Genomic DNA, 27,043 nt, shown 5'->3' on the forward strand with positions numbered 1-27,043 from the left:
TTTTACCACTCTTTCCAAAGGGTAAATGACCAAACATGGTAGAAACACTTTGTAATTCAGATCCCCAAAGCAATGTAGCTAATCCTCAACAATTATAGTAACATTATATTTTCATAGTTGTTTAGAGTTAGAAGTTTAGAGTTTTCCATATGGGAGCCCGTTTATAATATGAATCTGTTTCTACTTTTTCTCAATCATTCTAAGATCTTCCCTTTCAATTTTCCTACTGCAAAATAGTCCATCCGTAAGATTTGGCTTTTTACTTGCCTGTTACTTCTTCAGAAATCCCCTCTTCTGATCTGCAGGACTCAGCCAGTATCATCTTGAAATCAGCCATCATGAAAACAAATGTTTAGATTAGACTGTCTTTTGAAATTAAATGATTCAGAATCTTCTACACTGCAGATATTTCAGTGAAGTAGTGGTCTTATTTTTTTCTTCCACTAGGCTGAGACTTGGTAAAAAAAAAAAAAAAAAAGTCTGTGCCTTAGTGCATTTTATTATCTTCATTATTAATTATTTTCTAGCTACTCTACTTCTGTAGTTCTCAAGGCAAGAAAATCTTTAGATCTGAAACTGGAGGGATCTTTTGAAAACCATGGGATGAATCGGTCTCATTTATCTGCCCTGGGGTGGGCCTCCGGCATTGATTATTTAAGTCCCCAGGTGACTCAACTGGGCAGACAAGATTGAGAACCACTGGCTTCGTTTATCCCACTAATTAAGAAGCAGCTAAGAGACTCAAAATTCAGTCAAGAGACTCAAAATTGATTCAGTCAAGAAACTCAAAAATTACATTCTTACATTCCAGTGAGAGGAACTTAAGACCATATCAAAGATCTTCCAAGAGTCACTATCCCCTTTCCTAACATCAGTAATTTTTTCCCCACTGAATATTCAGGGCAGCATAGAAACCATCATTTGTCCCATCTTTAAAAAAATTAAAAACTTTTAACCAGCATATAGTACAACCCCTTCTCACCAACACTTCACTTCTATTTTTCTTGATACCAAAACTCTTCAAAATAGGACTTATACTGGCTGTTTTCACTTTCTTTCCTCATTTTCTCTGGAACTTATTCCATTTGTGATTTCCCCAGTGCAGCCACGTCCTTGAAATTGTTTGTAGGAAAGTTACCAATAATTTGCATGATCTTAAATAAAACAGTTGGTCCTCAGGCTTCCATAGCATTTGGGGGCTGTGGCAGAATTTGATGGCCCCTCCCTTGGTTACACACTCTTCACTCACTTCCAGGATGAAGTTTCCCTGGTGGCTCTTCCTTCTCCATTCCCTTCGCTGGCCTCTCCTCTCCAACCAGCTTCAGCTCATGCTCAGGACTCAGTCCTTGCACCTCTGTGCTCATTCCCTTTCTGGTTCCCCATCACTCTTAGAGCTTGAAACAGCATCTCTCTATGGAGAACCAATGAATTTAAATCTCCGACTCTTTTCTCCTCCCCAGTGTTTTTATACCCAGCAGCTTACTTGACATCTCAGTTGACTATCCATTAGGCATTTCAAACTTACTATGTATGACAACAAACTCTTGCTATTAGCTCAGACGTGTTCTGTCTACTGGCTTCCCCATCTTGTCTTCCCCATCTTTCTAGCTCTTCAGGCACCACACCTGTGAACCATCTAGGACCACTCATTCTTTTTTACACACATTTGTTCACCCAGCAAGCCCTGTGGAGTCAGAGTCTACCTTACAAGCAGACCCAGAGTTCAAGTTCGACCATCTGTACTGCTTCCTCCCTAGACCATTCTCTCTCACCTGGGTCACTACCATAGCTTTCTAAGAGAATCTCCTTTCTTCTCTTACTGTCTATGGCCACAGAGAAGCCAGAGGTAGAATTTTAAAATACATGTCATATTTTGTCTTTCCCTTGCCCAAAAGATTTATATTCTGTTTTACTAAGAACTGCATTCAAAAGATTTACAATTGTTGATAAGATCCCATGTGTTTTAACTCCCTGTTCCTTCTCTAAATTCATTTCCTGTGCTTTCTCATCATGCATGCTTCTCCAGCCACATTGGTCTCCATGATGTCCTTAGGAGCTACAGATGATATGATCTCATGTCATGGCCTTTATATTGGGCTCTTCTATTTGCTAGAGATGCTTTTGCAACCCTCCCCTAATACACCCAGATACTTCTAATGGTTTGTCTCTCAGTTCCTTCAGGTCTTGCTCAATGGTCTTATCAGGCCAAACTACTAAAATGATAATACCTCTCATAATCTCTATACCCCTTTCCTGGTTAACTGATCCATGGCAATTATTAACTTATCACCATTTGATGTACTGTAGGTTTGGTTGTGGAATTCTCACCCCCATGAGAATATAAACTCCATCAGGGAAGAAATTTTTGATTTGGTTTTGTTTTGGGTTTGGGTTCTTTTTAAGGTTCTATATTTTTTTTTAGCTTTATTGATGTATAATTGACAAATTGTAAGATATTTAAAGTGTACAACATGATGGTTTGATATGTTGTATATTTGAAAGGATTCTTCCCAAGAAGTTAATTAACAAAATCCATCACCTCACTTTTTTGTGTGTGTGTGAGAGAACATTTAAGTTCTACTCTCTGGGCGCCTGGGTGGTTCAGTTGGTTGAGCGACTGCCTTCGGCTCAGGTCATGATCCTGGAGTCCCAGGATCGAGTCCCGCATCGGGCTCCCTGCTCGGCAGGGAGTCTGCTTCTCCCTCTGACCCTCCTCCTTCTCATGCTCTCTGTCTCTCATTCTCTCTGTCTCAAATAAATAAATAAAATCTTTAAAAAAATAAAAAAATAAGTTCTACTCTCTTAGCAAATTTCCATTATACACTATGGTCACCATATGAGACATTAGATCATCAGAACTTATTCATCTCATAACTGAAAGCTTTTATACTTTTACCCATCTCTCCCTTTGCCTCTCCCCACTCCCTGCCTTAGCCCTTGGCAACCACTTTTCTACTCTGTTTCTAAGAGTTCAACTTTTTTTTTTTTTTTTTTTTAAGATTCTACATATAAGATTTGCTATTTTGGGGGTATCATTTCAGAAATCCATCTCTTAGTTTCACTGAGCTTTTTATTGTCTTCTTAGTCTCCACTATGTCCTCTCTTACCTTAGTTATTTATTCCCTCCCTTCTGATAACTTTGGGCTTAGTTTGTTCTTCTTTTTCTAGTTCTTAAGGTGTAAAGTTAGATTATTGATTTAAGATCTTTCTTTTTTCTTGATGTAGGCATTTATTTCTACAAACTTCCCTCTTCAAACTGCTTTTACTGCATCCCATAAGTTTTGGTATGTTGTGTTTCCATTTTCCTTGGTCTTGAGATATTTTTTGATTTCTCTTTTGATTTTTTCTTTGGCCCATTGGTTGTTTGGGAGCTTGTTTTTAATCCCCTATTTGCAATTTTTCCAGTTTTCTTCTTGTAATGGATTTCTAGTTTCATACCATTGTGGTCAAGAGAGATGCTTGATGAGAGATACTTGATATGATTTCAATCTTTTTAAATTTACTAAGACTTGTTTTGTGGCTTAACATCTGATCTATCCTGGAGGATGTTCCATGTGTACTTGAGAATAATGTATATCCTGCCAGTGTTGGATGGACTAATCTATAAATGGCAGTTAAGTCCATCTTGCCTAATGTGTAGTTTAGGTCAAATGTTTCCTTACTAATTTTCTGCCTGATTGATTTATCCATTGTTCAAAGTGGGATATTCAAGTCCCCTATCATTATTGTACTGCTGTCTATTTCTCCCTTAAATTCTGTTAATATTTGCTTTATATATTTTGGTGTTCCTATGTTGGGTGCATACATATTTATTAACTTTATATCCTTTTGATGAATTGGCCCCTTTATCATTACATAATGACTTTTGTTTCTTATTACAGTCTTTGTTTTAAAGTCTATTTTGTCTGATGTAAGTATAGTTAGCCCTGTTTTCTTTTGGTTTCAATTTGTATGGCATATCTTTTTCCATACCCTCACTTTCAGGCTATATGTATCCTCAAAGCTAACGTGAGTCTCTTGAAGGCTCTGTGCCTGGACAGGATTTATGGTGAAAGTGTGCTTCCAGCATTTCTACTCATTTTGAGGTGGGTATTTTCTCATTTGCCCAATGTGTAAGAGTCACTCAGCTAGTTTCTGGATTTCTTTCATAGGTAATTGATCTGTATGTTGTTGTCCATTTGGCATATCCCAGGGAAGAGGGCAGTTCAGGATACTTTCATGTCACCTTAATCCAATCAGCTTGTTTTTGTTGGGTTTTTGAACAGTGTAAATAACAGTGCCTAGAACTATGCTGAGCAAATAGTTGGTATTCAATATTCATTTGTCAAATAAATCAATAAAAAGTTTCAACTTTGTACTGGACACTTTAATCTTTTAAATTTGTACCTAATCTATAAATTTGCAACCTCTAAATTCCCTTTTGGTTCTAAAGTCGTATGACCCTAATGACAACATGTGCTCCGTCTGCTTGATGACCCCTTTCCTGATTCACTAGAGCCAAGTCATTGCACTCCTCTTTCCGCCTAGAGCACCCTATTCTTGCTTAAATATTAGCATTTATCATAATAATTTAACTGCAAATTAGACCAAGAGTTAATCAAGGGCAAGACATGTTTTTATGTTTCTTCACATTCTTATATAATATACAATGGTGTTTAGCACTCATAGTGTTAGGCTTTCAATAAATACCAATTCAGTGAGTGAGATTTGTATGAGATAATGCTTTAGGGGCTGGGAAAGAAAGAATGTTTCTCTTCTTTCTTTCTTTCTTTTTTTTTTTTAATCTAGTTGAAGAGTATAAATGGGAATATCTCCATAGAAGGTCATTGAGAAGCTTTTTTAGATTTCCACTATTCCCCAGTCTTGAAACTCAAGCACTCAAGAAGCAAATTTTTTTCTTCTCTAGGATGTTTTCCTTTGGAGGAATTTAAAAGTCATCATATCCTCTACTGGACTGCTAGGAAATTAGAAGTTTCATTTAAAAGGACAGAAGCATATCTAAGTCTGGCCAGATAGATAAGTGAGAACTAATCCTAAAGCTTTCAAGGAATAGATATTGCCTGAATCCCCCATTTTTATATTTTATTTCAATAATTTTTGAAAAAAAAATAAACAAACTAGAAAATACCTATCACTCAGTATCCTTTTAAGTGCATACTCTAAACAACAGTATTTTTAAAAATAAAGAAAAAAGACATAACCTTGTTAAATAAAATAAATTTGAAAGAAATTTTGTTCAATTCACATGTCTAAGCTTAAAGAAACAAGATTTATGTATTTAGTTTCATTGTACATCTCGATATGAATTCATACTTCACTAGTTATTGCAGTACAAAATATCATTATTCTGTCAAAAGAATGGAGTTCAAACATGTTTAATTTGAGTTTATCATTCCTTTCCTAAACCTTATTTGCTATGCATATGGTATAAACTAAATTTATTTGCAGTTGAATTTTCTCCTCTTTGAAAATATCTCACCTTCACTAAAGCAAAAATCAGAGCTCTCTTTAGTTTGTTTTGTTTTTTAACTTTCCATAACTAAAAGTATTGACTCACCCTAATTGTATATTCCAGATATATTCAAAAGGTAGAAAAATCAATTAAAATACTAATAGCATCCACAATCTAAACATATGCTTAAGTTAAAGGAAAATCTTATTAGAATTTATTTGGAATTTGTACTCAAAGTCAAAAGAAAGTTGAGGGATAGGACTTTTTCTGATAGAAATTTGTCTTCACTTTCAAAATAGTCATTATTACTTTTGAGAAAGAATTTATGTTTTTAATCACACTGGGGAAGGATGAAATTAAACATCTTTAAAAATGTCTTCTGTAAGCCAAACAAAGCTATGTTTTTATGGGAGGATTTATCTAAATAATCTAAACCACTCAAATCAACATTTTCTAAATTTTTCAAAATGATGAATTACTATCATATAAAGTTTTCATCTAATGAACTATAGAAATGATCCCTGAAACTATAGTCTTTAAAGCTTTCATCTAAATAGCTCAATCATTCCTCTCGTGAAAGCAGAGGACTTAGACTTGCCTTGAAAGGATCTCTCTAGATCATCCCCATGCTCTGTTGGACACATAGGCATCCTATAATCCTTTATCAAGCAAATTTTGCCATTGCGTATCAAATTTTAAAGATCAAAATTCTTGCTTCCTTCCATAAAGAATTAACACACAGCAAAAATAATTAAAATAAATGCTTACCAGGGTATGAAAAGTCTGCTATGCAGGATAATCCAGGTTTTGTAGGGCCTGAAGCTTACTCTATTTGAGGGACCTTTTTTATGAAAGAGAATATAAACTTACAAATATAAAAGTAAGTATGTATGTGAACATTTAGAATGAGAAAATAAATATTGAAAAACTGCAAAATTTCTGGGGCGCCTGGGTGGCTCAGTCGTTAAGCGTCTGTCTTCGGCTCAGGTCATGATCCCAGGGCCCTGGGATCGAGCCCCACATATGGCTCCCTGCTCCGCAGGAAGACTGCTTCTCCCTCTCCCACTCCCCCTGCTTGCATTCTCTTTCTCGCTGTGTCTCTCTCTGTCAAATAAATAAATAAACAAAAATCTTTAAAAAAAAATTTAAAAAAAACTGCAAAATTTTTAAAAAGCTGAAAATACTACAAATTTTACAAGATCAGCTAATTCTAGTATCAAGATCAGTCTTTTCTCCAATATAAGTTATTGAAATTATTTCCATATTGATAGTTGAGAAAACTTATATCTTCACAACTTGTTATTGGTAATGCAATAAAAATGTTTAGGATTGTTATCCAATTTGGAAAGTCTTATCAAGTTTCTCTCATACAAATAAGATTTCAGGCATTTAAGTATGCAAACGTACATGGACCATCTCACATTGAGTTGACAACATGTATCAGCCAGTTTGTCACAAACATCTTCATTGCTTTGATGTCTTTAGGTGTTTCATGTTGTCTTCATCAGTCAATAATGATGTCCAATTAGCAATAAATTTAAGTCTTTTTCCAGTGGGCTCATATGACTCATTCATTTTCATTAATTTGATTATCTAATGAATCTGTAGCTATTCATTCCCTTGCCCTGGAAAATATCTCCCTCTTTTACAAAGTTACTACTTTAAGTATGATTTGAATATGTTTTGTTACAATTTGCTTCTCATTGTCAAGATAATTTTAGGTAATTTTAGTGTATTTAATTAATTATTTCCCTTTTTTGCTTTTGTTTGCATATTTCATTATTTTTATGTGAATTTTCTCCCATTTTTAAATATAAATGTCTCAATTTATCTACAATGTCTTACTTGTTAGACCAAAGCGTCCAAAAAGTATTTCCATATAATAGCTAAATGTCTCCCCCTAGCTTTATCCTAAAAATGCTCTAATGACTGCAATGAGTAGAAAAAGACTCAAATCATAACTAATTGCAACTGAACTATCTTTTCCCTCATAGTAAATACGCATTTATGGAATGGAAAAATGGAAAAGAAAACCAAATCATGCTAGGTAAGCTCAAGGAAGGCATCACAAGGTATATGAATATTAATGCTAACTCTTAGAAAATCAGTGTTCATGAGGTAGGGAAGACTGTGGGCAAGCATTTGTGCAAAAGTTCAAAGCCCCATGGCACTAACCTCTGACCCTGACATCACCATCTTTCTCTTCTAGTTAGTTATCCAACATTCTTGTTTCCCAACTTCTACCTACTCATGTACAGTAACAATTGTGGTCATTATAACTTGAGGACAATTAAAACAAGCCATGTGACATACAAATTTCTAGGTGAAAATAGAATAAAAGCACTTTAAGATATTGGGGTTGTAAAGGTAAAGACCATGTGAAGAATATATTTGAAACATATGAAACCATGAAGGACATGTTTGTTTTCAAGTCCATGGTACCAAAAAGGAAACTTGAAGGAGGCTTTTTTGGAAAACGAATGCACGTTTTTATTCAGTGGGTTTCATCAACCTGGAAGGTGATAAACATTAAAATCAAGAGTTTCAAGAAAGCTTAAATGACATCATGGATGAGAGATCTTTATCAAGAGAAAATTGTATCTACTTCTAATAAGCTTCTAATATCCACTCTTTGCGGTAAATATCAAAGAAAAGGGAGGCCATCCTCTCCTCATAAGGGGTCTTATTAAAGTCAAATACTCAAGGAGTTGGATGGACTTTTGCAGAGACTATATGATTCCGATGTCTTTAGTTTCTCAAACATTTCTAAAGCCTCTTAGAAAAATAGGTATCAACATCAAATCCAAAAGATTAGGAACAAATGCACACTACACATATGGTTTCTTTTTTGGTTAATATGATGGTTAATTTTATGTGTCAACTTGACTGGGCCATAGATATTTGTCAAACACTATTCTGGGTGTGTCTGTGGTAGTGTTTTTGGATTTGGAGATTAACATTTGAATCAGTAGACTGAGTAAAGCAGATTGATTACTCTCCCCTGCTTGAATGGGCCCCATCCAATCTGCTGAAGGCCTGAAGAGAAAAAAATGTTGACCCTCCCATGAGAAAGAGGCAACTCCTCCTGCCTGACAGTTTGAGGTGGATCATTAGCCTTTTTCTGCCTCCAAACTCAAACTGAAACATTGTCCCTTCATCAGTTTCTGAGTCTATCAATCAATTTCCTGGTTCTTAGTCCTTCCGACTTAGACTAGAACTACACTAAAGGTTCTGCTGGGTCTTTAGTAGCCTTCTGACTGCAGATCTTGGGATTTCTCAGCCTCCACTATCATATGAGCCAATTTCTTTTTTTTTTTTTTTAGCCAATTTCTTATAACAAATCTCTCTATATACAGAGAGATAGCTATCTATCTATCTATCTATCTATCTATCTATCTATCTATCTATATACACACACATATATATAATTATATATATGTGAATAATATAATATATCATATAATATAATAAATGTGAATTATATATATATGTTTACTTTGGATAAATCATTCAGATTTTATGAGTCCTTGCATAGATCCATTCCCTCTGTCAGAACCAGCTACGTGTCCCTAAGAGGGTTTTACTGACCTCCAGGTGCTGCTGAGCTATAGTACCCTCCTGTCCACAGGCAGGAAGGTCAATATCCGGGATGACCTAGATGAAAGGTTTGACATATTCTATATAGATATTTCTCTATATAGATAGATACATGTTTAGGTGTATATGTATATACATATATATATATACACACACACACATATATATAATTATATATATGTGTGTATGTATATATATACATATATATAATTATATATATGTGTGTGTGTGTATATATATACATATATAATTATATATGTGTGTGTATGTATATATATATATACATATATATAATTATATATGTGTGTGTGTGTGTATGTATATACATATACACCTAAACATGTATCTATCTATATAGAGAAAGATTTGTTATATTGATTCTTGTTTCTCTGGAGAACCCTAACTAACACAACTGATATAAATAAGACAGAGTTTAATAAGGTAGCTAAGAAGAGAATGTCTAAATTAATACTCACATATACTTCATCTAGTCTTTATGTTTGGCCAGTGAGATACAGCACAAGGGAACGAAGGCAAATCCCATCTATCAACATACAATCATGGAAGTTAAATTTGATCCACTTTATAGATAAGGAAAATGAAATGCAGTGAGTTTAAATACTTTCCCAAAGATATACAGCAAATCGGGGGCAGGACTATCACTAGCACACCTTTCCTGAATTCTAGTCTGGTGTTCTATCCTTCACACCAGTCTACTAATTTCACACTTCTTTTTACACTTCAGTGGTTTAATATGTAAAATGATCTTGGAAGCTACCTCATACTCCCCACTGCATTTATTGTGCGCCAATCCTTTCTTGAGAATGAGTGTGTTCTGCTGAACGAGACAAGTCCTTGGGCTGGACAAGAAGTATGCTTATATTTTAGGGAGGGTATGGTGGTCAAGGGCCAGGAGAGATGAGCAGAATGCCTCTGGCTCATGAGAGTCCATCACAGAGAACACTTTGTTGTCCACTCTAAGATGGGAAGGGAGTAAATATGGAGCTGGTGCCAAGGTACTCAACTGCAAGGAGCAGGAGGGGGTAGGATGCCCAGGCCTACAGAGAGGCATTATCCCAGTAGCCTCCGTAAATCACCCATCTCCAGAGAGGGCTCTGGGGACCTGAACATGCCATAAACAAAGCTGACGCTGCCACTACTAAGAAGCACAAAAATGTGTTTATTTGTTTCAAAGGACTTTCCCTGAATATTCTTGTATGAGGCCCTTACTGTGCATCAACTGACTGCTTTGGGTAAATTTCACCATGATGCTTATTCAATTTTCACACCCTTGGAAGTCTCACTCAATATTTAATGATACACTGGCTTGGCAAAATAAAAGAAACTGTAGATTATTCCTGCAAAACACATCTGCTTGCTACAGAAAAAAAAAAAAAAAAAAAAAGTGTGGAAAGAAAAATAAGACATTGATTCAAATTTCCCCGGACAGCTTTTAAAGCCAGCTGAAAAAAACAAATCATATCAAAGAATACTTTCTAATTTCTAAGAAAGCAAATAAAACAGCCATTTAGTAAGTGTTTATCACGACTAGCTATACATTTTTAGTCAAATCTATAATAAAAGTTTTATTTATATAACTGGCATGTTCAGTATATTTTCCCTATTCTACAATTTCAAGCAAGATTTGGAAGTTTAAATTATTGTAGATGTAGGTCGTGTACGTTTTGCTGGGATCAGGTTTACATTGGGTCCCTGGTCAGAAATGCAGCACCTACGACCCATTACAATTGTTCGTATGGGAAAAATCAATCTTTTTGACAATGAAATAAGTCTGACAATTTCCATGAACATCCTCTAGTGCAAAGCGAGGATAGTTTGTTATATGCCTCCACCACATAGAAAGGACCAAAGGGAGCAATATCCTAGTGTTTACTTTGGATAAATCATTCAGATTTTATGAGTCCTTGCATAGATCCATTCCCTCTGTCAGAACCAGCTACGTGTCCCTAAGAGGGTTTTACTGACCTCCAGGTGCTGCTGAGCTATGGTACCCTCCTGTCCACAGGCAGGAAGGTCAATATCCGGGATGACCTAGATGAAGGGTTTGACATATTCTATGGTTAGTAAGCTGTGAACCCTAGGATATATTCAAGAACTAGTTATCAGTGACCCTGTCTACTCACTTCTGATGCCTCTCTTTTTGGGGATGAATGAGGGATAAATTTAGGTGGGCACATACATGGAATCCAATGCTTAATCTGGCTTAATCTGGACGGTGGTGAGATATCCAAGAAGAGAGGCAATTTCATTAGAAATATTCAGATATGAAGAATAAACTATATCATATCCACAAAGTTATTTTCCAGAAGAATCTGTGGTTTAAAAGGTGTTTGTGACATCTGGATATTTATTTTCTGACCCAAGACTGTCATAAAGCCAAAAAACCTAAATAAATATATCAAGGCTTAACAAATTAGACTCCACTCAAAACTGTCTTTCCCACATGATGCTAACTTTCATTCCTACCCATCACACCAGCCCCTTAATGGAACCAGTCTATCAGTTCCTTGTCAGGAGTCATGACAATCTGACAGTGGATACTGATTGCTAAGTGAAATGACAAATTTTGTAAAAAATGTGTGGTTTCATGAAGTCCACAAAAGTGATTTTGGAAGACTGCTTTTACGATATGCACAGAAACTGACAATGAAAATTCAGCTGGGGGGCGCCTGGGTGGCTCAGTCGTTAAGCATCTGCCTTCGGCTCAGGTCATGATCCCGGGGTCCTTGGATCGAGCCCCACATCATTCTCCCTGCTCTGCAGGAAGTCTGCTTCTCCCTTTCCCGTTCCCCCTGCTTGTGTCCCCTCTCTTGCTCTCTCTCTGTCCAATAAATAAATAAAATCTTTAAAAAAAGAAAAGAAAAGAAAATTCAGTTGGCTTACTCTTGTTAATAATTGAAAAAAAAACAATTGAAAGAAAATGACTTAAGTATCAAAAGGTGAAGAGGGGATTAGGGAAAAAGAGGATTTAGGAAACTTCGATTTTTTCCCAAAATATTACCAAATAGCTTTCTTCTATGTAGATATTTACTAGTTTCCTCATCTAAAAATGGAGAGGAGTCTTCCTTATGAAAATGAAGTGAGAACAGAAATTTACTTCCTATCCTGCATAGAGGTTCACTCAACCAGTGATTCCTAACAGAACAAAGTTGAGGGAAGATACCAGAATATTAGGGGGAAAGTTGAGGGAATGAGAGATATGTAGTTTGAAAACCATATTTAGTATGATATATGTTTGAAATTTTATAAAGCAAACAAAAAATATTTTGTATTATCATGGTAGTAAATAATACAAACACAGAAAAGAACGCTTATGAAATCTTTGTAAGTGGCACTATGCATACGATTCTGTGATTTTTAAGAAGGTTTATTTAATTCAATTAAAGAGAAGGGAAACTTGAGAATTTTTTTCTAAGGTGCCTATGAGTAGAAAAGGGGGAGAAACACTGATATTTGTGAATGGGCAAAAATATTTTAAAGTTGGGGAAAGAAAATAAAATCCATTTAGTCATTTGAGGTTTGACCAAATCTATTCACTCTAATCGTTTCCTCTAATCGAATGACAAATAAGCTGATTTGAAGGTGGTGGATCTATTTTGACATTCTCTCTCCTCCCACCTGGATTCAGACCCAGCCTCTAAAATTGACTCCTTTATTTGATGAACAAGGATGGCCAGGGAAAGGCAAACATACACATAACCTCTTTGCAAGCTCAATCTATGTTTCTATGTTCCTATGAAGAAACCCTAGTGTTCAAGGCAAGTCATGTATTTACATTGGTCTTAACTATATTTATAAAAGCAGAGCAGAGATCCTCCCTTGATCCTATAACTCATTCTGAGTTCTGGGAGGTTTGTATAAAGGTCAGCTGTCATAATTGTTCATTTATATGGGAAAGTATTTTAACATTTTTATTGAGATCTTGGGATTCCTGAAATAGGGATATAAAATTTTTCTTTTTTTTTCTTTTTTTTTTTTTTTAACTAAACCCTTTAGACAAGCTAGGAAATAGTACAGGATTTAAGCAACAGAATTTTAAAGCTAGACCAGACCTTAAAGATCATCTAGTTTCCTCACTTTTATAAATACAAAAATTAAGGCCCAGAAAACTAGAGTCCCAAGCTCATGTTTCCACAGCAATGCTGCAAAGTAAAAGGCAGGACTGTAGGATTGGTAATTCCAGGAATCTGAACTTAAATCATTACTCCACCATTCGTTAGTGTGAGATACTGGACAAATCATTTAATCCCAAAGGAAGTTATTTTAATGTGACTAAAGTTAAACAATTTATCCATCTATTTGATTATCCATCTATAAGATTAGGACAATGATACCTAGCTTTCAGGATTATTGACAGAAATACAGATAATACTTAAAAATGCTTTTAAAATGTTAACTGCTATTTTTACTTACTAGACAAAATTCCAAAACACCTTGAATCTCAGCCTTTTGCTCTTTCTAAGAGTATGATGTCAGGATGAGTTTTAAAAGTTAGATTCATATTTTTTAAATCCTTTTACTAAAGACCTCCCTATTTTTTGATAATGTCCTCCAATAATGTCATAATTAGGCCTAGATCATTGTTTGACATGGAATGGGTCTCAACAGCCCACTCAGAATGCTCCAGGAAAAATTATGCGAATAATTCAGGAAACGCTGTATGCTTTGGCTCTAAACTAAAGAGAAGCAGAGTTTATGAACATCCAAAAGGTTTCTGAAAAATCTTGCAGGGAAAAAGAAATCTGCATAAACTAGCTTAACCAGTTTCTTTGCACACTTAAATGTAATATTTACTAGTATCCTCACAAACTTGTGTTACCTGGACCACCTCCTCCCCAAAAATAACTTACAAAAGTGCTGCTAAAGGCACAAGTTAACTAAAATAATATGTATGGATAACTAAAAAATAATGGCTTTAATGCCTTCTAAGTGTTGAATAAGTAAAATATCAAGTCACTGGATTTATTTGTACTTTGAAAATTTCACACGCAGGACTATAGGATGGGAGAAGTGGGGGAGACCGTCCATGGGTTCAGAGTTTTACCTTGGGGTTGCACAACATAATCAGTATGCTAAATGACAGTGAATTACTTCCTTTAGAATGTTTCCGTTTAGATTATGTGAATTTTAACCTCAATAAATTATCTTTTTAAATTTCACAAATGCATAAAAAGTTCAACTTCGAAGTATTAAAACCTAAATATTTCAAGAGTTGTATGAGAGGGGCGCCTGGGTGGCTCAGTCGTTAAGCGTCTGCCTTCGGCTCAGGTCATGATCCCAGGGTCCTGGGATCGAGCCCCGCATCCGGCTCCCTGCTCAGCGGGAAGCCTGCTTCTCCCTCTCCCACTCCCCCGCTTGTGTTCCCTCTCTCGCTGTGTCTCTCTCTGTCAAATAAATAAATAAAATCTTAAAAAAAAAAAAAAAAGAGTTGTATGAGAAACCATCAAAAAGTTTCACAGATTTAAAGCATGTGTAATCATGTGTATCGACTCATTACATTGTACACCTGAAAGTAATTTAATGCTATGTTGATTATACCTCAATTTTAATTACCAGATCAAAGAACAAGTTTTCTAAATGGTCTCCAAAATGTCTATATGTATTTATAAAAATAAAAATCAATATTTCTTTTAAGCTCTGAAATTGCAGAAGCTATATAATAAAGTCAATACTGGGGGAGGGGGAGGGTATTTTCTACAGGTAGCTAATATTTTACAGGCAGATTACAAACCATCACAAAACACATATTGACAGAGATTGACTGTGGCTGCTATAACTTAATCTCAGCAGTCGTGATCTCAAACCTCTAGAGCCTCACTTCATGGTTTATGATATAGTTACATCACAATCCCTCAATGGAATTACAGCTTTGTCACTAATCTCTCCCTATCCGTTACCCTGTAAGGAAGGAAGCTGCAAGGCACCACTAGAAAGAGGCAATGGCATGAGTGATTGCATTCAGTCTCTTTCCACAACAATATCTGTAAGTCTGGGAGTGATAAATGGCACCCAAGTTATAAACGAGCAACAGGGTCAGTAGCACCAAGCAGCCGCGAGTTCAAAGAAAAGTCACAATTCTGACGGGTTCAAGAAAAGGCCACATACTGCCGGCATGCATCAGCAGAGATAAATCCTCAGAGATGCCTTACTGCAATTACAAAACAGACTTAGAAAAAGCCTGTAATTGAAGAACTAAGATTTTTGTCCAGGAATGGAACGAAGACATTTATTAGCATAAAAGTCAATGTTTTTATGGGGAAAAAATGATGAATTTAATAATGTTCCATGACCAGTCAAGAATCTTGATGGGAAATACCTTAAAATGTTAAATAATTCTTTGACACTGAAAGACATGTAACTGAACAGCACTAATTTTCTTCTTATTCTCCTCTCCTGACTGTCTCAAATATATCTGTAGAGTCCAGAAGAAACATGGAGAGAAATGGCCTCTCTAGGATTGTTTCATGCTGTGTCTATATCTCTTTTTTTTTTTTTTTTAATATTTTATTTATTTGACAGAGACACAGCCAGAGAGGGAACACAAGCAGGGGGAGTGGGAGAGGGAGAAGCAGGCTTCCCACCCAGCAGGGAGCCCGATGTGGGGCTCGATCCCAGGACCCTGGGATCATGACCTGAGCCGAAGGCAGACGCTTAACGACTGAGCCACCCAGGCGCCCCTATATCTCTTTATACATATCCTTAGGTGAATGTGATTTTTCCTTATGAATTAAAATATACAAATCTTCTAACAATATTACAAATAAACACCGCTCACTGAGTGTTATAATGGAAAGTTGCCTGAGAAACCTTATTTGACCTTTCATGTAACAGAGACCCAGAAATGTTGAGGGTCTTTCCCAAGGTCATGTCACTGATAACTGGCAGATTATGATTAAAATCATTGAGTTCCTGATGTCTTCTCCTATCTTCTTTCCACTTAATAAAAACTCCAGTAGCTCAAGTAGATAGCTACTAAAGCTCTTGTGGCATCTAGGTCTCTCATCGGATGGCTATAGTCCTCAAACTTTTATGCTCTATACAAATTTGTAATAGATTTCACTAATCTTTGCTATTTCTCATTTATTTGTTCATGAGGATCAAGACAAATTGTATCACATTGGAAAATTTGCTAGCCCATTGTGATGCAAAGCTGAAAAAGAATACAAGAAGATTCCAGTCATTGGAATCTCCACTACTCCTCAGAGAAAGAAGCCTTAAAACAAAGTGGTCTTGAAGATATTGAAAAAGCTTCCCTCCGTTTTCACTCCACTTCCTCATGAGGATACTCACCATACTCCTATGATAGCCATGGAGATTTTCTTCCTTATTTTAAGCAGTCATGTTTAAATAAAAATATTTTATTTTTTTAATAAAAATAGGATAAATATATTGGATAAAAAAGGACAAAAAATATTGCATCACATCTCCCATGAGTGATTAACATTAGGATTATGATTTTCACAATGCTTTTCCCTGAAGCAACAGGATATGAAACGTTAAAAAGCTGTTTATTGTATCCAGCAATGGAAAATTTAAGGCATATTTTGTATATGTGTGCTTTTAAGATTCAAGATGATTTTACAAAATTTTAACAAGACACTAATGAAAAAAACATACTATATTTTCAACAGTGGCATAAAACTGTAATTAGTGCTAATCAAAGGACATGGGAGCTCTTATCATCCAAATTGGTGGACAACCCAAGAATGACTTACTTGTCTTTAAAGACCATTTTTATATGTAGTTATTTTGTGCATGTCTAATGTTCTGGAAATACTTCAAAGTATTGAAATTTTACCATAAAGCTTTGAAGATTTATTTCCCCCATTGTGTCCCATAACTGCCTTCACAACACTTTCCAACTCTTCATGAGAGCACCTCTCTGACTGGCATGGGATCAGGCCCAAAGAATTTCTGCAAAATTGCTGACTCACACCTCTCCTGAATGTGTATAATAAGGGTTTTGCTTCCAAAGTATCTCTCCTCTTGCCATGCTAAACTTGAAAAACATAAGATGGGTATTTCAATCAAGTACATAATTAATAAGTCTAGAACATGAAAGTGAAATTTTTTTAATGGATAATGAAAAATTTGGGTGATTAATAGAAAGCCACACAGCTTCACATACATGTGAGAATTATGGAAAGTGCTTGCACGGGACAGGAAGATCAATAGAAAATGCAACCACTGACGTGTCCTGTGCACTCTAGATTCTAGAAAAATTATAGTCCAAGGCAAATCCTTCTGCAACCACTTCAAAGATTGTCTGAATTCTTTCTTTGTGCTGGAATGTTCTAATTATTATGGCTAGAAAAACCAAGTTGCAGGATAATTAATCACCTCCTCAGTCAGGATTGGACTAAAATAAAACAGACCTTCAGTGCCCCAGGACTTCTCTTGGCACCTTTTCTTTAATTTGAGTAGGTTCCTTCATGAATATGCAAAATACAGAATTAACCATCGTTTTGTTACTCCATGAAATAAATCGCTCATGCTAATTTATCCTGTTAGCAATGCTGTGTGTACGGCTTTGCTTTCCTCTTTGTGCTGTGGGCTTCCAGAGAAGCTGTTCACTCAGTGTCAACGTAAATGTTTCCTTTAGTCCTTGCTAAGCTAGAAAAATCTATGCTCCATTTTCAGGGGGGGACATCATGAATAGAGAAATAGCCCAGCCAAAGCACTTTCTAACTTAATTAAGACTAATATTGTAATGAACACATTAAAGCATAAACATTGTTGGCAATCGGCTGGAGCTGAGAGACTTTTTTAAACCTGTGGTGGATTTTACTGTTGTAATAATGGTTTTTACCATAATGAAATTTAATGCATTACTGGGGAAAAAGCCATGCCCTGTGGTAGGGTGCTGTTTATATTTCGAAACACGTTAGTGTGAAGCTACAGTGAGATCTAATAATAGAAATGAACTTACCTAAAGATGTATTGATTTTTATATTAGGTCATGTTGAGAATTTACAAAGAACATCTAGTCCATGAAAAAAAAGAAAATCCTCTTGAGAATAGCATTGATTGCAAGAAGGGTAATATTAGAAAAATGGAAATCCTCTCCTCCCGAAATGGTATACATTCATATAATGCATTAAGTGCACTAGGTAGCTTAGGAAAGGTCATCTTTCAGATAAATGATAAATTTGATATATTTCAGTAGATTTAATCACCCCCTGAGATTTGACCAAAACAATGAAGTAAAAAAATAATATCCATTCCCAACCATACGATTTGCTTGTTAAAAACACCTCGCCCATATAATTTGCTTATTTACTCTAACTTCTGAAATTTTAAATATTATTTCCGTTATCATGACCTATTAAATAAAATTCCCCACAAAATGAATTCCTACCATGTTAATACTTACTTCAGTCACGGGAGGGCTTCAAAGAAGGTAAGATTGTCTTTTAAGCAAAATACCTGAAAAGAGAAGGAACAGAGTTTAGGGCAGTATTAGGTTCCATCTTTTACAAAACCAGAGATCTTCCCTAAGACATAAGAGACTGGAGAGGGAAGGTACTTTCTTACGCCCACATTGGAAAGTTGGAATCAGCATTTAAGTCTATACATATGTATTTAAAAAAAAAAAAACACTTCGTTAACAGTTTTTTTGGAGTTGTGTATTTCTGCATTTCCGTCATTCTAGTTTATGTTGTTTATCCACATTCTCTGCTATATTCCTAATGCATTTTGTTTTAAAATATTAGGTCAGTTTTCATTTCTTGATGGGCATGCCTCTGGAGTGTTTTCCTAATCTGTAGGGATGTTCTGCTGCTCCTTACTGTCTTTTTTCCAATATTAAATTGGTATGAGACTCAACTCACTTTTTCTATTGCTCAGTTTTAAGTAAAATGAGCTTTCAGGTCCTTTTTGAAAGAAGGGATGAGCCAACTTCATGGCTCTAGAGCTCCCTCTTTTGTTGTTTTCACAAAGTGATTGAAACAACATGGAGTCCTGCTTTCTGACGTGTGCTACCTCCACATTCCTTTCCTATTTTTACCTAGATCAAGGGAGGCGAACTACAGCCGGTGGATGAAATATGGACCTCTGGCCTGTGTTTGGTACTACCCTCAAGTTAAGAATGTTTTTCACGTTTTTAAAATATTGTTTAAAAAAATAGAAAAGAAAAAAGGAAGGAAGAAAGGAAAGGAGGGAGGAGGGGTGGAGGGTGGGGCAGAGGGAGACATAAAGGGAGGGAGTGAGGGAAGAAGGAGGATGATCCAACAGAGACTATATAGGGCCCACAGGCAAGCTTGGAAACTTACCATCTGGCCCTTTCCAGAAAGTTTGCCATTTCCTGAGATCTGGATCAACATTTTCCTTTTGAACTTGTTGTCATTTTCTTGTTTGGTTTGGAGTCTACTGATTCTACTGCCAGAATTTTCTCCTGGTTCAAGACTTTGACCTGGAAGAAAGCTTCCATCTTTTATTACCAAGGAAGGATTCTTGGGGTCCAGACCTAACAGTGGTCGCCATCCACTAACCAGTAAATCAGATCCAGAGAAATCCCTCCAGCTTTGCTATTTTCAGATTGCCACACTTTTCAGCTGGTTTTCTCTCTATCTGTGGAAAGATTCAGGGAGAGCTGAAATTTAGGCCACTGCTTCCATCTTCCGAAAATCTTGAGTTATTTATTTATTTTTTTTAATGATAAAAAGGACCTAGAAAGATGAGGAACCTTCTGTATTCTCTTTATGAACTGGAATGTGATTTTTTTTTTTTTAAGGACCAAGTATGTGTTTAGTAAATACTTATTAGCTTGATTGTTTCTTCCTTACCTTTAATAAAATATTTAATTATTTTTATGTTAATAAAACTGATCAAATAATTAAATTTCAATTTACATACCAGTCTACAATAAAATCACATCCTCTCAGAGAGAGCAGAGTATTTCCACAGGGTTAATTCTATGTCTCCTCTAATAATAAATTCTGCAATCTCAGAGAGTGTAAGCTCTTTTATTCTCTTTGTTTCAGATTTCCTTTTCAAGGATGAAGGATAATATGAACCATCATAATTAAATTTATTCTATGAGCATGATAGAGTCCCTTACTATATTGATTGGACCCATGGACAGGTAACTATTCAGAACTCTGCACAAAGTATAAAAAGTAACTCTGAGGAGACCCTGGAGAGCAAGCAAGAGCAGGAAGAAACTGGAGGGCATGTGACTCTCTCATGAAGGAAACGAGCTGCGCCAGGTAGAGTCCTTGTTTACTAGCTTTTCACTGAGGATGTCCAGGTAACACCTGGGGGAGGGGGTGAAGGATGCTGACGCTTAAGCCAAGGCTCAGACCTGCTGACTGCAAAAGTCAGAGCATCGAGTTTGGGCTGCTAACTGGCTGAACACTGAGAGGGGGAAAAAAAACAAAGCTAAAGTCCACAAAGCAAAAGGTCCTCAAAACTGCGTATAAGCTCCCACCAAAAATCTTGGCTGATCCTTGGATATAGCCTGGGTGGGAGATGGGGAACTGTTGGTTTGCAATGTCAGGAGCTCCCCTGGTGAAATCATAAACTGGCCAGCAGATGGAAGGCAGAGAGAGACCAAAGAAAGTGGCAGACACTCCAGATTGGTAGGTGGCAGGTTTAAAAAGTAAGGGAACTTACTAGGCTTTTCTTGGGTCGCCGCAAGAGGAGTAGATGCGGGCACCATGTGCCAGAATGTTGAGTTTATATAGAAGCTGTAATGCGGTCCAGTCACTTATATCTTCCGGAAGATCTCAACACATTCCTCTCTCAAGGCTTTGTCCTTGAGGTGGCTCCTAGTGTGGGGAAAAGTAAGGGAGACCTACATTCCACGGGCAAGGGAGGGGGTGAGGAGCCTCCCATTGCAGGGGTCCAGCTCTCAGGTTAACCAGCGGTCATGTCCTTTTGATGGCCTCTTCCAACAGGAACTTCAAGGTTTTGTGTCAAAAGCAACACCTGGGAAGGCTAAAAGAATGAAGCAGTTTCAGTTGCGGCTCATTTCAGGGCAGACAGAGTTTAGAGTTAAAACCCTAACTAACTTAACTAACTACCTGCTAGGACAAAATTAACTAACTACCTGCTAGGACAAAAATCAGCACTCTTCAAGAAGGTTACAAAATCCAGAGTCTCTCAGGGCAAAAAGTAGACAATAGACCAACCCCTCACCTGAATGACCCAGATGTTAGAATAGCAGACGAGCATTTTAAACACCTATTATGAAAATGCGCAAGGACTTAAGGAAAAAAATACAGACATAATCAATGAATGAGGGAACATTATAGCAGAGAAAGTGAAAATCTACAAAAGAATAAAATGGAATATCTAGAACCAAAAAGTAAAATATATTAAATGAGGAAGTACCTGGATAAACTTAACAGCCAATTGGAAATGACAGAAAAATTATAATAATGTAATTATTAAATTTTACAATTTATTATAGTTATAAGAATAATTAGTATTAAATCATAATTACTAAATTATAAATTATTAAAATATAACATATTTATTGTAATTATATTATTATTAAATATACACATATGTGCTCAAATATAAACATTAATGATGAAAATTGCTAGCTACTGTCAAGGTCTGTTTGTTTCTAAACACAGGTCCTGAATGCTATCTGGAACTCGTTCTTCTTCATATCAACTGAGTAAACCATCTAATACAGATCAAAACAAACACAGTCAGGCATTTATCTGTGAAGCCAGGAGGAAAGAAAGATCATTATCTAACCCTCATCAACAAAAGGTTTTCATACCAAGTCAGCTCAGACTTTGAACTTGGACCTTTAAGGCCTGAAAGTATGATCATAAGAATTAACCTAGGTTAGAGAAACATGATTCTTAAAGCAAAAGTCTGGAAAAAAATCTTTTTAACTACCTTAGCACTTTCAATTGAATTTTTAACTACTTACAATATATATAACTTTATTTATTCATAACTTTGGTAAAGACCTATAACATGCCCTGAGATGGGCACCACAGGAGATACAAAGTGAATGAGACATTCTTAGCCTTTAAAGGAATTTAAAATCTAGGTTAGATGCTAAGATGTACATATACACATGCAAAAAATAAAAATAGAATATGATAAGTAATTCAAGAACAAAAGAACCAGGGAATTGTAGTCATTCAGAGAAGGAAACATTTACTTCTAGGGTGATTGTCTAGAAAAGATAGCATTTTAGGCAGCTTTTGGAAATAAAAAGCTTAGTCTGAGTTTTGGCAGGTGGACATGTTTGTATAGGGCATTCGAGTGGATAAGGCCATGTTGATAAATGTTGGCAAATCAGATAAAAGAACAGGTTGCAAGTTCAGACTCTCTTTATACCATCAATATTCTGCCAAGGCTTATATAATTTGAATTTTATGTAAAATAAAAATAATCTACTTTTAGATCCAATCACAAACAAATCTCGCCACTTTATTAATGTTATTAAAACCAAAGAATCAGATTTTAATCACCAGCATATTCAAAAAATTTCTCATGATTGCAATTTGAGTTTTAGGTTAAGTTAAAAACAGTTTCTTTTTATATTCAGTCATGAACAAATCTCATCACTTTATCAACATTATTAAAACCAAAGAATCAGGTTTTAATACCCCGCACACCCATGAAATTCCTCATAACTTACTCTTTTTAGAAATAAAACAAAAGAAAGAAAAATCATATAAAGACATGAAATTTTTGCATGCTACATATATACACTATTTCTCAAGTGAAAATAAACTGCATTGTTAATGAGCATATTCCATGTATCAGGCGTAATGGGAAAGCAATTTATGTGTATCATGATTTCATGTAGATGTCTACTCTGTGCAAAGCACTGTGCTAGATACTACAGAAAAAAAAAAGAAGACAGGTCTCCATCCTTTAAGGCATTTGCACATTAATAAGGGAAACACACATGAGTTCAGTTATGCCTGAATGAGATCTATGCATTTATCAGCCCAAAGTTGTAAATATCCTTGGCTATTCAGAAAGAGAGAACATTTTTCCCTTACCGCCTGTCTGACTTACATCCTTTTCTTCAGAATATCCATTATAGTTCTCTTCCTGCATCACAACACTTCTTAGACTACATTTTAATTGTGTGCCTGACTTGCTCTGATGGGCCAAGACTGAGCCATCACCTCTTTTTGCCTCTCAGAATCTGGGAAGTCCTTGAGTATTCCGTTATACAATAAATATTTCATTAAAGGAGGAATAAATAAATGAGTGGTAACTTTATTTTTTTAAAGATTTATTTATTTATTTGAGGGAGTGAGAGAACACAAGCAGGGAGAGAGACAGACGGAGAGGGAGAGAGAATCCTCAAGCAGACTCCACACTGAGTGGGGAGCCTGTCACCGGGGCTCGATCCCAGGATCTGAGCCAAAATCAAGAGTTGGTCACCTAACCAACAAAGCCACCCAGGCACCCCTGAGTGGTAACTTTAAAATCACTTCTGATTATAAACCTTGATTTAACAAAAGAGGACTATATATGGTATGACCATAGAAATTACAGAGATATAGATTAGGATGGAATCCAAAAAGATAAAAAAAGATCAAATCCTTTTATTTTCTCAAACAGACTTCAATAATCTTCTCCTAAAACATTATAAATATCTAAATTATTTTAAGTATATACACGGAAAAGGGTGACCTATCATATATTTTGGTATTATATGCCAAAGTTCAATTAAATATTTAGTTTCGTACTTAATCTAAATTCTACTCATAGAAAAGTTCTCATCTTTACTCCATAATAGAAATTGGAACCTATCATGTGATGCAAACCTTTTTCTTATAAAGGTTCCATGTCTTCCTTGGCATTTAAAATAATAACAAAGTTTTTTAGGTCTGTCCTACTTTTTCTCTTTTTTTGAAAAATATAGACTTTTTTAGAGCAGTTTATTGCAAAATTGAGCAGAACATACAGATGAGAATTAAAGAGATTTAACTAAACAAAATAATTATGAGATTGTGAGACACAAGATTTCTCATTTACTTTTGTTTCTATATGAGTCCTTTTACTTCATTAATGACTTCTTTTTTCATATAATGACTTTTAAATGTTGTAATAGAGGTAAAGGGCATTGATCTTGTGATTCCTCAAACCATAAGTATATACTCCTCACCACAGTCACGAATTGGGTGTTTGATGATAATGATGGTGATGATGATGACGATGATAATGATGTTAGCTGACCAGGAAGGAGAGGAGAGACTTCTCCTCTACATGTTATTTATACCTCCTCCTCCATCTTTTCCCAAAGAGAATTGACATTACATCCCAATGACAGATTAAGCTGTTCTTAATTTAAAGCTGTACAGAGCTCAAGAATGAGATTAAAAGTAGCCAATACAACCTGAAATGGATACCTGGCTATCATGTACCACACATTTTCCTGGGATTCCCAATAATATCCTGAAACAGTGACTAAATCCTTGTTCCTCTTGTGTATTTTATAAAGTTCACAGACACTGTCATGCAGTTTCCAAGGTTTTTCTCCTCCATCGGGTATGCAGTAAAGATGGAGCTTTGTTCTCATGCAAAAATAATTATGAGATTGTGAGACACAAGATGAACCCTTTATATGTAACCAGAGAGTTGCACCAGTATCAGTGAGTTCTAAGACAAATTCTAGCAGCTAATATATGTGTATATGGTGAGGAGGGGGCAGAAAAAAATATTTGAAAAAATAATGATCAAAGATTTGCCAAATTTGATGAAAACTATAAACCTACACAGCCAGTAAACTCAGCACTCCAGAAAGACACACACAAAAAAGTATACCAAACTATACCATAATCAAACTCTGTAAAACTAGTGATAAAGAGAAAATCTTAAAAGTAGCCAGAGTTAAAAAAAAAATTATATACAGAGGAACAAAGTTAAAGATGACAGCGAATTGACATCAGTATTAATGGAAGTCAGAAGACATTGGGCCAATATCTTTAGGGTCCTGAAAGGTAAAACAGTCTAGAAATCTATATCCAGTGAGAACAGCTTTCAAAAGCAAAGTCAAAACAAAGACTTTTTCAGATATAAAAATTCTGAAAGAATTTTCAGCAGATCTGTACTATAAGAAATATTAAAGAAATCCTTTGGGTAGAAGAAAAATAATACCAAGATGTAATTTCATATACCCAAGAGAATGAAGAGCATTGTAAATTATATGTAAATATAGAAGACTTTTTTGTTGTTACTAAAGTTCTTCGTAAAATAATTGAGTGTATAAAAACTTACCAAGCTCCTTGATAAACTCTTTAACATTGTTTAACAGGTCTTGTCTATATTCTGAGTCAAAGTAAAAGCTAATAATACTAATATCCTATAAATAGTTCACTTTGAAGTCTTAAATGACTAGTTTAGTTCATCGATTAAAATGCAATGTGCTAGGAAAAAAAAAAAGTGTTCCAAATCACAGTAGCTTAAATCAAGATTAGGTTATCTCATGCAACAAGTCTGCAGGTAGATTAATATTGGATTTAGGCTTGCTACTCTAGCAGAACATCAAGAACAGAGGCTCTTTCCATCTTTTTGTTCTCTCATCCTTATACGGTAAGATTTTTTTTCATGCATATTGCCTCCTACTGCAGAAAGAAAGAGAAAGAAGGAAAGAAAGAAAGAAGAAAGAAAGAAGAAAAGAAAGGAAGGAAGGAAGGAAGGAAGGAAGGAAGGACGAAAAAGAAAAAGAAAAGAGAGAAGAGAAAAAATGGCTACCACAGTTCCAACAGTTATGTTTACATTCTAGACAATAAAAGGAAAAAAGAAAGCAGCATCAGATATGCCTCTCACTTTCAGCAAAATCTATCCCTAAATCCATGAATGGATTTTTCTTAGATCTTATTTGTTGAAATTTGGTCACATGGTCCCCTTAGGTACAATAGGGCCAGCATGTGGCAAAGAAAGACAAGAATGCCCCTGTGTGGCATAAACCAATAATATATTTTTTTAAGATTTTATTTATTTATTTGACAGAGAGAGAGAGAGAGGGAACACAAGCAGGGGGAACAGCAGAGGGAGAGGGAGAAGCAGGCCCCCCGCAGAGCAAGGAGCCCGATGCGGGGCTCAATCCCAGGACCCCGGGATCACAACCTGAGCCGAAGGCAGACGCTTAACTGACTGAGCCACCCAGGTGCCCCTAAACCAATAATATTTTATGATGTGGGGCTGGGAGTGTTGATATCCTACACAAATCAGGGTTCTAGTAGCAAGGAAGAAGATAGAAATGGATATTGAATAAGCCACTGTGCTTACTAGTCAATGACTGCAAATTACTCATTGTGAAAAGACTTAATGCTAAAACTTACAGGAGAAAAAAATGGAGAGTTGCATGATGTTCCTAATGGATGACTGCCAACATTTTCACATTTCATTTCTTCAGAATATTGTATAAAAATTTCATGAAATCTATGAGATGTGGCAAAAAAAATTTTTAACAGGATGACAACCAAAGGAACAGTGATAGAATGGAAAGTTCTTATTAAAGAAATGTTTATTAGTTTCATCAAATAAATTGCCTAGCCTGATGTCCAGGGCTTCTAGTGACTATCTCCCGGGGCAATCTACTCCATATCTGTAATATGGACAGCAGTTATTTCTTATATTTAATCAAGTAAGAATGTGGTAATGAGTTTATAGCTGTGCATAAAAGAAAATGTTTCTCTTTTCTGGTGGAAAGTAGAAGCCCCTCTTAGTAGGAGTTATGAGATTAAATTATAAGCACTCTGAAGAATAACTAACTCTTTACTCCTGAAGAATAAGGAGGAAAATGTGCTGTCATAAGACTGACATGAGTCTCACAAACTCCAGAAAGGCACTGACACTAATCACCGGTGAGAAATCAGCAGAGACCACACAAGTAACCAGCCCTCCCAACCTGACCAGCACCAGGAAATCCCAACATGACAGCCACCAGATGAAACAAGTCTATTAAGAAGTAGGAAATAGGATGCCAGCCTGTCTCCCTCTATTACAACATTTAAAAGTCATTATATGAAAAAAGAA

At 35.8% G+C, this 27,043-nt stretch overlaps 1 long non-coding RNA gene across 1 annotated transcript; it reads right to left on the minus strand.

Annotated features, from left to right (window-relative positions):
• Positions 1-301: 301 nt before the first annotated feature.
• LOC118017402 lies at positions 302-20,943 on the minus strand. The gene is made up of 5 exons (XR_004681141.1): positions 20,684-20,943; positions 19,561-19,639; positions 19,342-19,481; positions 18,444-18,496; positions 302-322 (listed from the first exon to the last, which is right to left on the minus strand). It is a non-coding gene; the product is annotated as an uncharacterized LOC118017402 (long non-coding RNA).
• Between the last annotated feature and the right edge of the window lie 6,100 nt (positions 20,944-27,043).

This window comes from Mirounga leonina, unplaced genomic scaffold, assembly GCF_011800145.1.
Source record: "Mirounga leonina isolate KUSES-001 unplaced genomic scaffold, KU_Mleo_1.0 Mir_169, whole genome shotgun sequence".
Lineage (NCBI taxonomy): Eukaryota > Metazoa > Chordata > Mammalia > Carnivora > Phocidae > Mirounga > Mirounga leonina.